The 12,309-nt window shown below is 46.0% G+C and overlaps 1 long non-coding RNA gene across 1 annotated transcript in view; it reads left to right on the top strand.

Annotated features, from left to right (window-relative positions):
- Positions 1–12,309, top strand: part of LOC146860727 (uncharacterized) — a 376,528-nt gene that overhangs the window by 297,288 nt on the left and 66,931 nt on the right. The gene's annotated exons all lie outside the window — the stretch shown is intronic.

The raw sequence follows: 12,309 nt of genomic DNA, 5'->3' as shown, positions 1-12,309 counted from the left end.
AAACCATATATTAAGAAAGTTGTATAAGAACCACGACTTGACTAGACACCGTGCCTAGAGCATGTAGGATCGCTGGGACCCCAAGGAACCACCCAAGGTAGTGCCACAGGAGACCCACGGGTGGACGCGTGCAGTGTGAGAACAAAGGCGCGAGCCCTGTACTATTCTATGGGAAAGTCGCGGTTGGAATTTTAGAAGTTAAGGACACTTAGGAGAGGACTTTGAGCAAACCCCTTTAGACTTAGGGGGTTCGAGGGCCAGAACCCATGGGAGCACCGGCGCACTCGAGTTACCTCACCGAGGGAAGCCGGGTGCATAGGTGTCAAATGGAATCGGGAATCGTCGTTGATTTCAATGGCGATCTGCTGCAAAGTGCTTCTGCCTGGAAGAAGAAAAGTGTCCGGTGTGATCCAAGCCTGGATCGAAGATCAGAAGAACCTGAAAGCAGAGGGTACAGAGTCGGGGTCACTTGCCAGTGACCAGGGGCATGATAGAGGAATGCTCACTGATGTCGGGTGTTTCAGGTGCAAAGAGGTGAAGCTTGACTCTGCAGCCACGAGGACCAGGAGGCGTCGACAACAACCAGGAGCTGGATTCGAGCTGTCCCACAAAGGATGTTGAGTGCTGTGGTGTCGGTGCTCAGATTGAACCCAACAAGCCTTGGCAACAGCAACCCATGCAGGAAGAGAAAAGATGCTTCGGTGTGGACCAGCAAGGACCTTTGGGACTCCTCAAGCGATGGAGAGTCAGGGCACGTCTGGAGCAACCAGGTAAGCCCAATTAAAGTTAGAGTTACCTTCACAGGGACCCACCAGTCGACGGATCGGGGATCGCAAAGGGACCTTGAGAGGAATCACACAATACCAGCCGTCACTCGGTGAGTGTAGGCCAGTAATCTTCGGTGGGGACACTGCTCGGGGTGTGGACTACAAGTAGCCCAAAGCCCAGCCTCAAGGATCGACGAGAAGCATATGCACATGCAAATGTGCACGGTGTCCGGGGGTTCCGGTTCCAGGGTCCCCACGAGGGCTACGGGTCTCAGCTTTGCTGGGAGCTCGGGACGGCCTCTGGGAAGTCTGTGAACCCACCTCCTGTGCTGCAAATTCCTCAGAGTCCGGCGGGAGCTTCGGAGATGCAAACCGGTCAGATGCGTCTTAGGTGCCTGCCTTGCAGGGGAGTAACTCCTTTACTCCAAGGGAGATTCTTCAGTCATCTAGCGCCTTGTAGATCGTCGAAGTTCCAGGATTAAGTATCAGAGTTTCGTCCAGGTGTAATCTAAAGTCCTGTAGCCAGGGGTTCCTATTTTATACCCAAGGAAGGGGTGGGACGAACTCTAGGGAACCACCTATGGGAGGGTCAGGAAAGAGGGGTAGCTACACCCATTTCCTTTGTCCAGTTTTGCACCAGAGCAGGGGCTGGTAGCCCCTGCAGCTGGTTTGAGCTGGACTATGCACAGGGACACCAAATGTGCCCCCAGGGCAGACTTCAAAGCACTCTTGGAGTGCACCCACCCAGCCCCACTACACTAAAGCTTGTCTGGGAGGTGGTGACACCTCCATGTGACAGGAAACCTATTGTACAGGCCTCCCCTGCCGGAGTTTTGTCCAACAGCTGGAGGGCAGACTCGTGTCTGTGGCTGGCAGCATCCATTTTGTGATGCCAGTGCTCAGTTAGCTGGTACCGGGTATACCGGTGCTGTCGTGTCTCTCCCTCTTGAAGGGTGGAATCATACTGCTACGCCAGTTACTGGTGTAGGGGTATGATTCCAAGGTGTTTGACACCAAACACGACATGTTTCCATGCAACCATTCCAAAGTTAGCATTTACAGCGAGGTTATAATGCACTTAAGTGCATATGGTTTGGCTGCATCACAAACAACCCTGGAATAAAGGTTCCGAAAGCTGCAGAGGGGCTCTGTTCATGCATGGGCACCCTCTCATATGAAACCCAGCACCCTGCCTTCAGGATTGTTAAGGCCTGCCATAGGGGTGACTGGTAGGTTTACATGTGCAGTGATATGGAGAGATAAAGGTAACCTATATCTCAGTAAGGGGTGCATGCACCACCTTACCCAGGCTGCAGTAGCAGACCTGTGGTGTCATATTGGAAGGCTACTTAGGGGTGCCACAATACATGCTGCAGCCCCTGGTAGGCCTCTGGGGTACCTATGCCCTGGGTACATAGTATACCATATACTAGGGACTTATAAGTGTTCCCCAGAATCCAATCTGGAGTGTACCTAAAGTACTGGTAATCAATTTAGAGAGGAAGCAGCTAGGCTGCGGTCTCAGCAAAAAGTGGGGGAAACTATTTCAGCAGATCCTACTCTCCTACACGCGGGACTCACCCGGGCCAAGAGCGGGCCTGTCTGTGTCTGACACAGCCCGGAAGAGGCCTCACTAGGCCACCCCCTTTTGTTTTGCGTAAAGGTACTGTTCATCTTTGTTCCATTGTTCTCAGACAATTTTTCTCTGAGTGTGATTTGTACCTCTAACCCTGCTGTTTACTATTCTCCGGATCAATGCAGGATAGGTCAGGATGGTCAAACATAAAAATGACACTACCATGAAGGAATTCTTCGTGAAAAAAAAGATTAGCACGCTCGATGGTTATATCGAAAAGGCAATGGGTGCTATTAACAAAGAAATCCTTATTTTTGAAAGAAGGTTGTCTTTAGCAGCCACTGATGGTGGGGTGGTTATGCGCTCACTACAATATACTTCTTCAAGCCAACTGGCAGAAGAATCTAACTTTAGCGAGGATGCCATGGGCCAGCCGGCGTCAGCTCAAGTCAGGGTGGGTAGTGCAATGCCCACAATAGGAACTTTTTCCCTTAATGAACCAATTACTAAATCTGATAAGCCTTCCAGCAATAGGCAAAAGCAAGAGGCTAATTGATAACGAACTGTTGTCATCAACCAACTGAGCCTCCCAGGGAACATGAAGCCTAACAACCTTGGCCCAATGAAGGAAGCCTTTGAGGGCATGCTGGCCCAATTTGGTAAGGAGTTGCAAGGTGTGTTTGATCGCTTGGAGTCCATTCAGAAGAAACTACCTGATTTGGATTTGAGGCAGGTCTTAAAACCTGTTAAAACTGATCCGTTGATAACTGAATAGACAGTGGTTAGCTCGGTGAAGGAGATTCATACTTCGGCTGAAGGGAGGAGGGGCCAGAACCCTTGCCTAGCAGAAGGCGTCTTCAAAACAAGCTCAGCTGTTGCATGTCCATTTCAAGGTTGTGAGGAGCCAGTCCAATACTGGGGCACCCAGGGCATTTGGAAATGCTTTTTTATCCACCACAAAGCTGAGCTCCGAGTCAGGCTCCGCTTCTAGGTGTGGTCTCCCACCGGCGGCCTGTCCTTTTATCATTGTCCTAGGCAACGTGGCAACTTTATGCTCAAAATCTGTTGAATCAAAGGTGGATTTAATTTACTAATCGATTCCCTGTATTCCAGTGGCGGCTCCTCGCTAAGGCGGAGGAGCGTTGTCTCACTGCTTTTAGCAGTGCAAAGAAGGAAAAATAAAATGAAAATAACTTGACGTTATTATCATTTTATTTGTTCCAGTCCTGCTGCTTGGCAGCTTTGCGGGCAGGGCGGTGCTGTTCTGGTGATGGAGGAGCAGGAGAAGCAGTGGTGAGACTCTGTAAGGTGCGCAATGACTGTCATGCACACTTTGCTTGTTCTCCCTAAAGCTGCATTACAGCCTTGGTGGAGGACATGCCCAGGCCCCCAACCCCTGGCTTAGTACCAAACCATGGTGCTCAGACCAATCACAATGCTGCATTACAGCATCGTGATTGGCTATAGGGAGCTTGGGATGCCTGGGTGCTTCCTGCTTGCACAGAAGCCAGGAAAAAGACGGAGGAGAGGCAGCCGGCCAATTGGCCGGCTGGCAGGTAAGTTAATATATATATTTTTTAGTAAACCCCCCCTCCCGCCCTCCCTCCTCCCTGCCCCACTGCTGGTTTCCAGGAGCAGCCGCCACTTCTGGATTCATTGGAACTTGAGGTGTCAGGATAAGTTATTTAACAAAGTGCTTATGGCTAGGAGGGTGGGTCGGGTGGCTAGATGTTTGGAGAATTTTCGGGGGACTGTGTCATGATAACTTTTAGAAACCCGTATATAGCAGGGAATTTGATCAGGGCCTTTGCCAAAGGTCAACATAAGCCTGGCAAAGTTAAGATATTGCCACTTGGATACTTCTGTAGAGTCATGGCTAATCACCCTTAAAATCAAGAGGGGCATCTTGGTACTTACTCAGTTGTGCCACAACCTTATAACATCCGTGTCCAGAATCGCTTTGTACCTCTGGTGGATTTGGCTGGCATCAATTGACTTAGTCCAGACCAGGCAAACAAGGTGTACCCATCCCAGGAAACTAGCCACGGTGTAATCCAGCCTGTAGGCAGGCCCAGTCCATTGGTGGATATTGTTAACTGTGCTTGTTTCAGTGCAGAAGTCGACTAGCATTATTGACAGTGCCCGTCAGGTGAAAATAATTTTCTGGAATATTGCTGGCCTCGCTATTAAATTCAGCAATGAGAATTGGGTCACCTTTATACAAAATTATGATATTATCTTCTTTCAAGAGACCTGGGCTGTAAAGGTCATCAGTCTGGATGTTTTCATCGCCTATCGGTTCCGGCAATCCCATCTCCCTCTGGCAGGTTAAGGGTAAGGCTAATGGTGTTCTTTAGAGTACCTCTGGAATAAAAAATTAACAATGATAGCACATTTGTACTATCCTTCTTATCCACCTAGCCCAATGGTATGAATATTGTTTTTATACATTTTATAATGATTGCTCAGGGTCTTATTCTAGTCTTAATATCAATATGCTTTCAGATTTTATTTTAGGCCTTGATACCAAATTTGCCTATTTGCACACTGGGTTTCAAATTATTGTTGGTGGTGATTTTAATATTAAACTGGGTCCTACACAGGAGCACAATGTTTTTATTACCTTTGATATTGTAAGTTCAGGGTGTGTACGCTCACGTATGGACCAGAGAGCTAAAGCTCTTTTCCATCTTAATAATTCTTTTGATCTCAACAGCGCCTGTGAATTGCTGGACCCTCTTTATTTCTCAAATGCCACTTTTGTAAGGTGGGATTATGGCTCTGTTATTGATTACATTTTTGTATCTAGAGATTTGATGGATTGAGTCTCTATGGGTGGAACGGAGGAAAGGTTATTCAGTGACCACAACCACCTATGGCTTGCATTAAGTATTTATAAGGGAGAAAGAGGTGCCAAAGGTGTATCTATGGCATCTCTAGCTGTTAAGTCACAAGGGCTTTGTCTGGCTTGGAGGAAGGTTAACCTAACAGCACGTATGTCAAACCTGTGTACCAACCATCTTAATACAACGCTTAACTGACTTATTTCCTCTGGTGATCAGCGGGCTTTGGTCAATCAATTTGACCAGCTGGGGATAACAGTTAGCAAGTTACTACTAAAGCCTATTAGTTCTGCTAATCATGGGGTAAAATGGTTTGATCTATCCTGTAGAAAAGCCTCGGCCGACTTACATAAGACACTGAAGGAGATGCCGAGGGACGGTTGTAAGGTCAAACAGTGTCGAGCAGTGTATAAGGTTGCCCAACTTCATAGGGGTAAAGAGATTCAAATGGTTTTCTGGGGGAAGTTATTCTTGGCATGCAGGCAGAAAAATCTCGGAACCGTTTGGGTGGTGGTGAACAATATTAGTTCTATGGGGAGCAATTAACAAATTTGTCATTCCCTCTATTAGTCCTGAGGTTTGGGTTAACCATTTTAGTGTATTATATGGCTCTGGTAGCCATAGAGGGAGTATTGAGACAGAGGTGGTTTCTCCCATGGAATTTACCCTGGAAGAAGTATTAGAGGCCATTATCAAGTCCCCATCTAACAAGGCCTCTGGGCCAGACGGGGTCCCCATGGACCTTTATAAATCTCTTATGGAGTTTTGGCCACTTTGCCAAAACAGGTCTCGCGATATCATGGCATACCGCCACCATCACCGTTGTTCCCATCTTTTAAAAGGGTCAAATAATCAATCAGAGTCTTCTAAAGCGCGACTACTCACCTGTGAGGGTCTCAAGGCAATGGGTGAGGGGCTGGGTTTGCGGTTCAGGCGAAGAGCCAGGTCTTGAGGTCCTTTCTGAATTGCGGCAGCGATGGTGATTACCTGAGGTGCAGAGGCAGGGAGTTCCAAGTCTTCGCAGTGGGAGAAGGATCTTCCTCCAGCTGTGGTCTTGTAGATCCGTGAGATTGTGGCCAGGACCAGTTGGGCGGAGTGGATATGTCTGGTGGGAGTGTAGAAGGAGAGGGGGTGGTTGAAGTATGCAGGTCTGGCGTTGTGGAGGGCTTTGTAGTCGTGCATGAGAAGCTTGAAGGTGGTTCTCTTGTTGACAGGTAGCCAGTGAAGGTCTCTCAGGTGGTCAGTGATGTGGTTGCAGCATGGGATGTTTAGGATGAGTCTGGCGGAGAGGTTATGGACGGTCTGCAGTTTTTGGGGAGTTTCTATGTGGTACCAGTGTAGAGTGCATTGCCGTTGTCAAGTCTGCTGCTGACGAGTGTATGGGTGACTGTTTTCCTGGACTCGGTGGGATTCCACCTGAAGATCTTACGAAGGAGACTGAGCGTGTGGAAGCAGGAGTACAAGACGGCGTTGATTTGGCAGTTCATTGAGAGCAAGGAGTCCAGGATGATTCCGAGGTTACGTGCATGGTCCGTGGAAGTGGGGGGGATTCTGAACATTGCGGGCCACCAAGAGTCATCCCTGGCAGAGGGGGTGGAGCCCAGGATGAGGACTTCGATCTGTGCACGTACATTTATTGCTACAGAGCCTGTTAGTGGACCACTGTGACTGTGCTGTTTGGTGTCTCCACATTCTTGATGCCTGCCTGTTCATTTGAGGACCCCAATCTAGGCCACAATATGAGTCATGAATGTATGTATACAGGAACCCACTGCTGTGCCCAAGTCAGTCCGGATCGGGGTACCTCGTGAAGTAGCCTAGTACTGTGTTGGCGATAAGGAGTCTCTGTTGCAGGGTTGTCGGTCTTCTCTCTCCATGACCTCAGGAAGTGCCATATGCTACATAGCCGCTGGTATTCAGTACTCCGTACAACTCTCCAGGCACGGCGACCCATGGCATACCGGGGTGACCACTAGGTGTCTCCTCTATCTGTTTGCTCTCTTCGAGAGCTTAGTAAATGTCATACTGTGACTGTCTGTAGGGTGTCCCTGCCTACTCCAGGACTAGAACCAATGCATTGCTGGTCCTTGCGACACCTTTGATTGTCTCCACTCCCAGTTTCTCATCCAGTGCGGCCGTGATTGGCCATACAGTGTCACTGCTGCATCAACGTCTGTATTTATCATCTTTCACTTCGGCAATGTCGAAATCCGCCTGCTTCGGCCAGTGTCACACTATGACTGGTGTTTCAAAATTTATTCTGAACGTGTGTGTGTGTGTGTGCGTGCGTGCTTTTGTGTGCGTATGTGTGTGTTTGCGCGGTACCTCAGCCAGTGCCTTACATAAGTGGCCACTGGGTGCCATTGCTGCCTTGGACTCTCTCCAGGTCTCCAGCCGATGCCCCACTGACTCTGGTCACTGGGTGCTGCCTGGAGCTTGAACAGAGAGTCAGACCGAAGCCCTCTTTATCAAATGCGTTACAGACTCGCGAATTGCCGCTTACCGTGAGAGCTGAGTAACCATCGCTGTGAGTAATACAGATACTTCACTGTCCGCTGTGACCTAGAGACCTGACAATGCGAGGAGTGACCATCACTGCGAGGGACACAGTCCTGACAAGTGTCCATCACTGCGAGGGACCCAGTTCCAGCAAGTGTCTTTCACTGGGAGTGAGACAGGTCCGATGAGTGTTCATCACTGTGAGAGACAGAGACCTGCGGAGTGCCACTCACTGTGAGTGACACGGATCTGCTACTATCCCTCAAAGAGAGAGAGGCCTCTTGGGTGTCCCTCTCTGCGAGTGTTCACTGTGGATCTCCCTCACCGCTGATAGTCTTGCTCAGTGTATGATGGTGTAGGTGATACAGGCCTGCTGTGCATCCCTCTCCGTGAGTGATCCACACTAGTGAGATTCCCTGGTGAGTACCTGTGAGGTGTCGTCATTGTGAGTGACACAAACCAACCCCATTGTACAATATTGGTATAACACCGGCAGCATAAGACTGGGCACATATCTCCCTGAAATGAATATGGTTATGTGACACACCCATAACGAATATTTAAAATGGCCACACCAAATCCAGAAATATTTTACATAATGACGGAAGTCACTGAAATAGATAACCAGAGTGAGAAAGGCATTCTGGGATTACTAAGTTATGTAAATAGGTGTACGATGCCTGGTAGGGAGGGGCTTGGGCATCCCAATTGCTACAGCAAATAACCGAATAACAGACTAACATATCCACAACTCAAATTGATTTTATATTTCTCTATACTAATTCCCCACTAATCCTGTTTGGGTTCCAGAGTAGCGTGCCACTCGCCAAAAAGCACTGCAGCACCTCATCAGTGGTAGCAAGCGCTACATAAGTGCAAACCTTTTCCCTCTTCTATCCCTCCACTATACTTTTCAATCCAAATAACAGACTAACATATCCACCTCTTAAATTTCACTATACTAATTCACTACTATTCCTTTATGGGTTCCAGAGTAGCGTATTACTCGCCAAAAAAGCGATTTGACGCCTCGTCAGGGGAAGTAAGCGCTACGTAAATGCAATTACAATGCAATACAACAAAGCTTGGTTCAATGTCTCATGGCCGCCTTAATATTGAACCCAAACTGAATACCAAATACACACCTTTAATGTGGACTACAAACTCAGAACTTCACAGTAATATCACTCAATAATCGCTACCGCTTCAGTCAGTGCGTCATTTTTAAAAACAAAAGTACCTAATGCTCTGATTTGTACACAGTGAAATATTACCTACAAAACACAGTAGGACACAAAGAAAACCAGAACCCACTTTAGCCTCTTCCAGTATGAAGAAATGCTTGTTTTGGTGCTTAAACACTGCACACAGTGCTAAGCACAGTGGAAGGTCAATAGGTCAGACTTCTTTATTGTGTTACAAAAGACTGAAGGCTCCATGCTTTGTTTTTGCAGTTTCATATCGCACAAACTCGACTCGAAGACATTGATTGAGTGCTTTACACGAGCACCAGTCACAGTACACAAGGCCACGTTCATGTTTTAAGGCACAGTAAGATCAGGTGATTTGCCCAGATCACAGGATATTGAGCCACGCCAAGACTCAAACTTGTTTCCAGTTCCCAAGTCGACAGCTCTGGCCGTTAGGCCACATCATCTTGCAGACACCAATAAGCTTGTGAATCAAAGATCCACTCTGTGAGCTGGACAGGCCAATGCACATGCATGTGCACAGTTCTTTTGTGCAGAGGTCACACAGGGCAGTCAAGGCCAGATATAGGAAGAATGCCTCTTTGTGCTGCACTCCACTTATTTTATGTTTTTTAATGAGTTTAGGTTTATGTATCACAAACTTGCCCGAGGGAAGTAGACCTCTTTCCCTGAGAACCGGATTATATTACATTGTTTTTATTAATTTGCAAGTTTTGGGGAAGTCTCTCTGACATCTGCATGGTCTTGCTGAAGTATCTCTGGTCCAAACACGCCTGCCACTCACAAGTGGACTGAAGAGCCCGGTCATACTTGAGTGTCACTGCTGTATAGCAAATGTTAGAGCTCCCCCATCTGTGCTCAAGCAATAGCTTTATATGTGAAAGAAAACCCCTTAGCACTCCCCAACCTCTGTATAAGTCTGTATTTATCTCCAGCTTATGGGGTGCAATGACTGCAACCCCTTTAGGAAATAAAACAAATCTGCAAACGTTTTAGGAGTTTATTCTAAGAGTTCCATAAATATATCTGGTTCGCTCTTCCTTGTCTGGGAGACTTTGCTGCCCATTCATCCAGGAGTATATGCTCTAACTGACACTGTGCTCTTGTCAGTTTCATGGTCGTCAGGTTGAGGGGAAGGAGTCAGTGTATTTACAAACTGACTGGGTTGTACCAGGATCAGCTGCCAATTCACCTGATGGCCTTTGCAGTTCTGGAAAGCCAAGAACACATTTCTTGAGCTACTATTTATTGGGCAGAGGTACATTTTGTGAACTTGCTGTTACAGCAGTTGACGCTCAGAATAGGCATACAAGCTACAGTGAAAATAGAAAATGATAAACATGGCGGGAGGAGCCAGCTGGCTTGTTTGTGGGGCACCTTCCCATATTGCCTTTACAATATTGCCTGTAGCCCATTTTCTAATTCCAACCACACAGGATGTGCGGGAGAAGGGTGTGTAGGACAAGGGGAGAAGGAATCACAGGGGTCACAGTTGTGGGAGTCTTCACATGATGAGTATAAATGGTGGACTTGGTACTCAAACACCTCATTCTAGGAAGGTGTTCGATTGAAAATAAGAACATGCAGTGGACAACCCAATATACCCTTGAGGGCTTGGGCAAAATTGAGTAGTAAAGTGAAAAGGTGCCTTCAAGGGATTTTTTCGATGTTTAAATTTTTGTAGTTTCACAAAATGAATTGAAAAATAGGTTAATTATATACCTATACGTTAAATTTTGATTGCTTCTTATTATTAGTTAGGTGGCTCAATTTTAAATTGGAAATCAAAATGATGTAGATAAATCACCACATTTTGGCATTAGTCAAATGAAACAGAAAAAATAAGAAAGGAAAAACGAATGGGTGTATATGTAAAAAAGCAAGTTTATATTCAAAGTTCAGGTAAGGGTACTGATAATAGCAACAACATTTGTTGATACAGTGAAAGGAAAACACTTAGTTATTTATGCCTTCACATTCAAAACAATCGAACACTTTTTCCAAAGGGATTGAATTAATTTGCCGGAAAACAGTGTGACAGTCGACGTTTCGGTCTTTTATAGATTTCTTTGCAAGACCATCTTCAGGACAAAGAGATTTAAAAAGAACGACCCCTTAAAATTCTTCGTATCGGTCTTGTTGGACCAATGAGATAATGGTCTTTACCGGTCCAAAATTTTGTACGTTTTATACAGATCTTAGATGGCAAAAATGTTTTCAAGTCTGTATATTCTGTTATAAATCCGAGAGTCTTTAGATGTACCCGGCAATCAGTCTTGGGACATCTGTATCAATCAGCCTCTAGGGCTTGGCTCTGAGGTTTGTAGACAAACAGACAGCGTGCTGACATGTAGTTCGCTTGCGAACTACATGTCAGCACGCTGTCTGTTTGTCTACAAACCTCAGAGCCAAGCCCTAGAGGCTGATTGATACAGATGTCCCAAGACTGATTGCCGGGTACATCTAAAGACTCTCGGATTTATAACAGAATATACAGACTTGAAAACATTTTTGCCATCTAAGATCTGTATAAAACGTACAAAATTTTGGACCGGTAAAGACCATTATCTCATTGGTCCAACAAGACCGATACGAAGAATTTTAAGGGGTCGTTCTTTTTAAATCTTTTTGTCCTGAAGATGGTCTTGCAAAGAAATCTATAAAAGACCGAAACGTCGACTGTCACACTGTTTTCCGGCAAATTAATTCAATCCCTTTGGAAAAAGTGTTCGATTGTTTTGAATGTGAAGGCATAAATAACTAAGTGTTTTCCTTTCACTGTATCAACAAATGTTGTTGCTATTATCAGTACCCTTACCTGAACTTTGAATATAAACTTGCTTTTTTACATATACACCCATTCGTTTTTCCTTTCTTATTTTTTCTGTTTCATTTGACTAATGCCAAAATGTGGTGATTTATCTACATCATTTTGATTTCCAATTTAAAATTGAGCCACCTAACTAATAATAAGAAGCAATCAAAATTTAACGTATAGGTATATAATTAACCTATTTTTCAATTCATTTTGTGAAACTACAAAAATTTAAACATCGAAAAAATCGATTGAAAATAAGCTAGGCTGCTGGTCACCTCTTTTATGCAGATTCTTCTCTACAGAGGCACATTCCAACACCACTCTCTGCGGCAGGATAGGCCCGTTCTACCTCAAGACAGTCTAGAAGAAATCCTAGAAGGGATCAGCACCCCGGCTCTGTCACCAACCTGATAGGAAGTCAGCAATCAGCCGATCCAGACCCTAGAACAAAGGAGACTTCTCAACCACATTGGTTTTGGGTCACATAACCCTAATAAGTGCTTTACGTTTACAATACACTGCCACTGTCTGTAACACACAGAACAATGACTATTCCATACTTTCTAAGTACAAAACCTCATCTCACTGGAGATCT

This window comes from Triturus cristatus, chromosome 3_1 (assembly GCF_964204655.1).
Source record: "Triturus cristatus chromosome 3_1, aTriCri1.1, whole genome shotgun sequence".
NCBI classification, from domain to species: domain Eukaryota; kingdom Metazoa; phylum Chordata; class Amphibia; order Caudata; family Salamandridae; genus Triturus; species Triturus cristatus.
The sequence above is the reverse complement of the archived record's forward strand: the minus strand, read 5'-3'. Positions and strand labels throughout refer to the sequence as shown.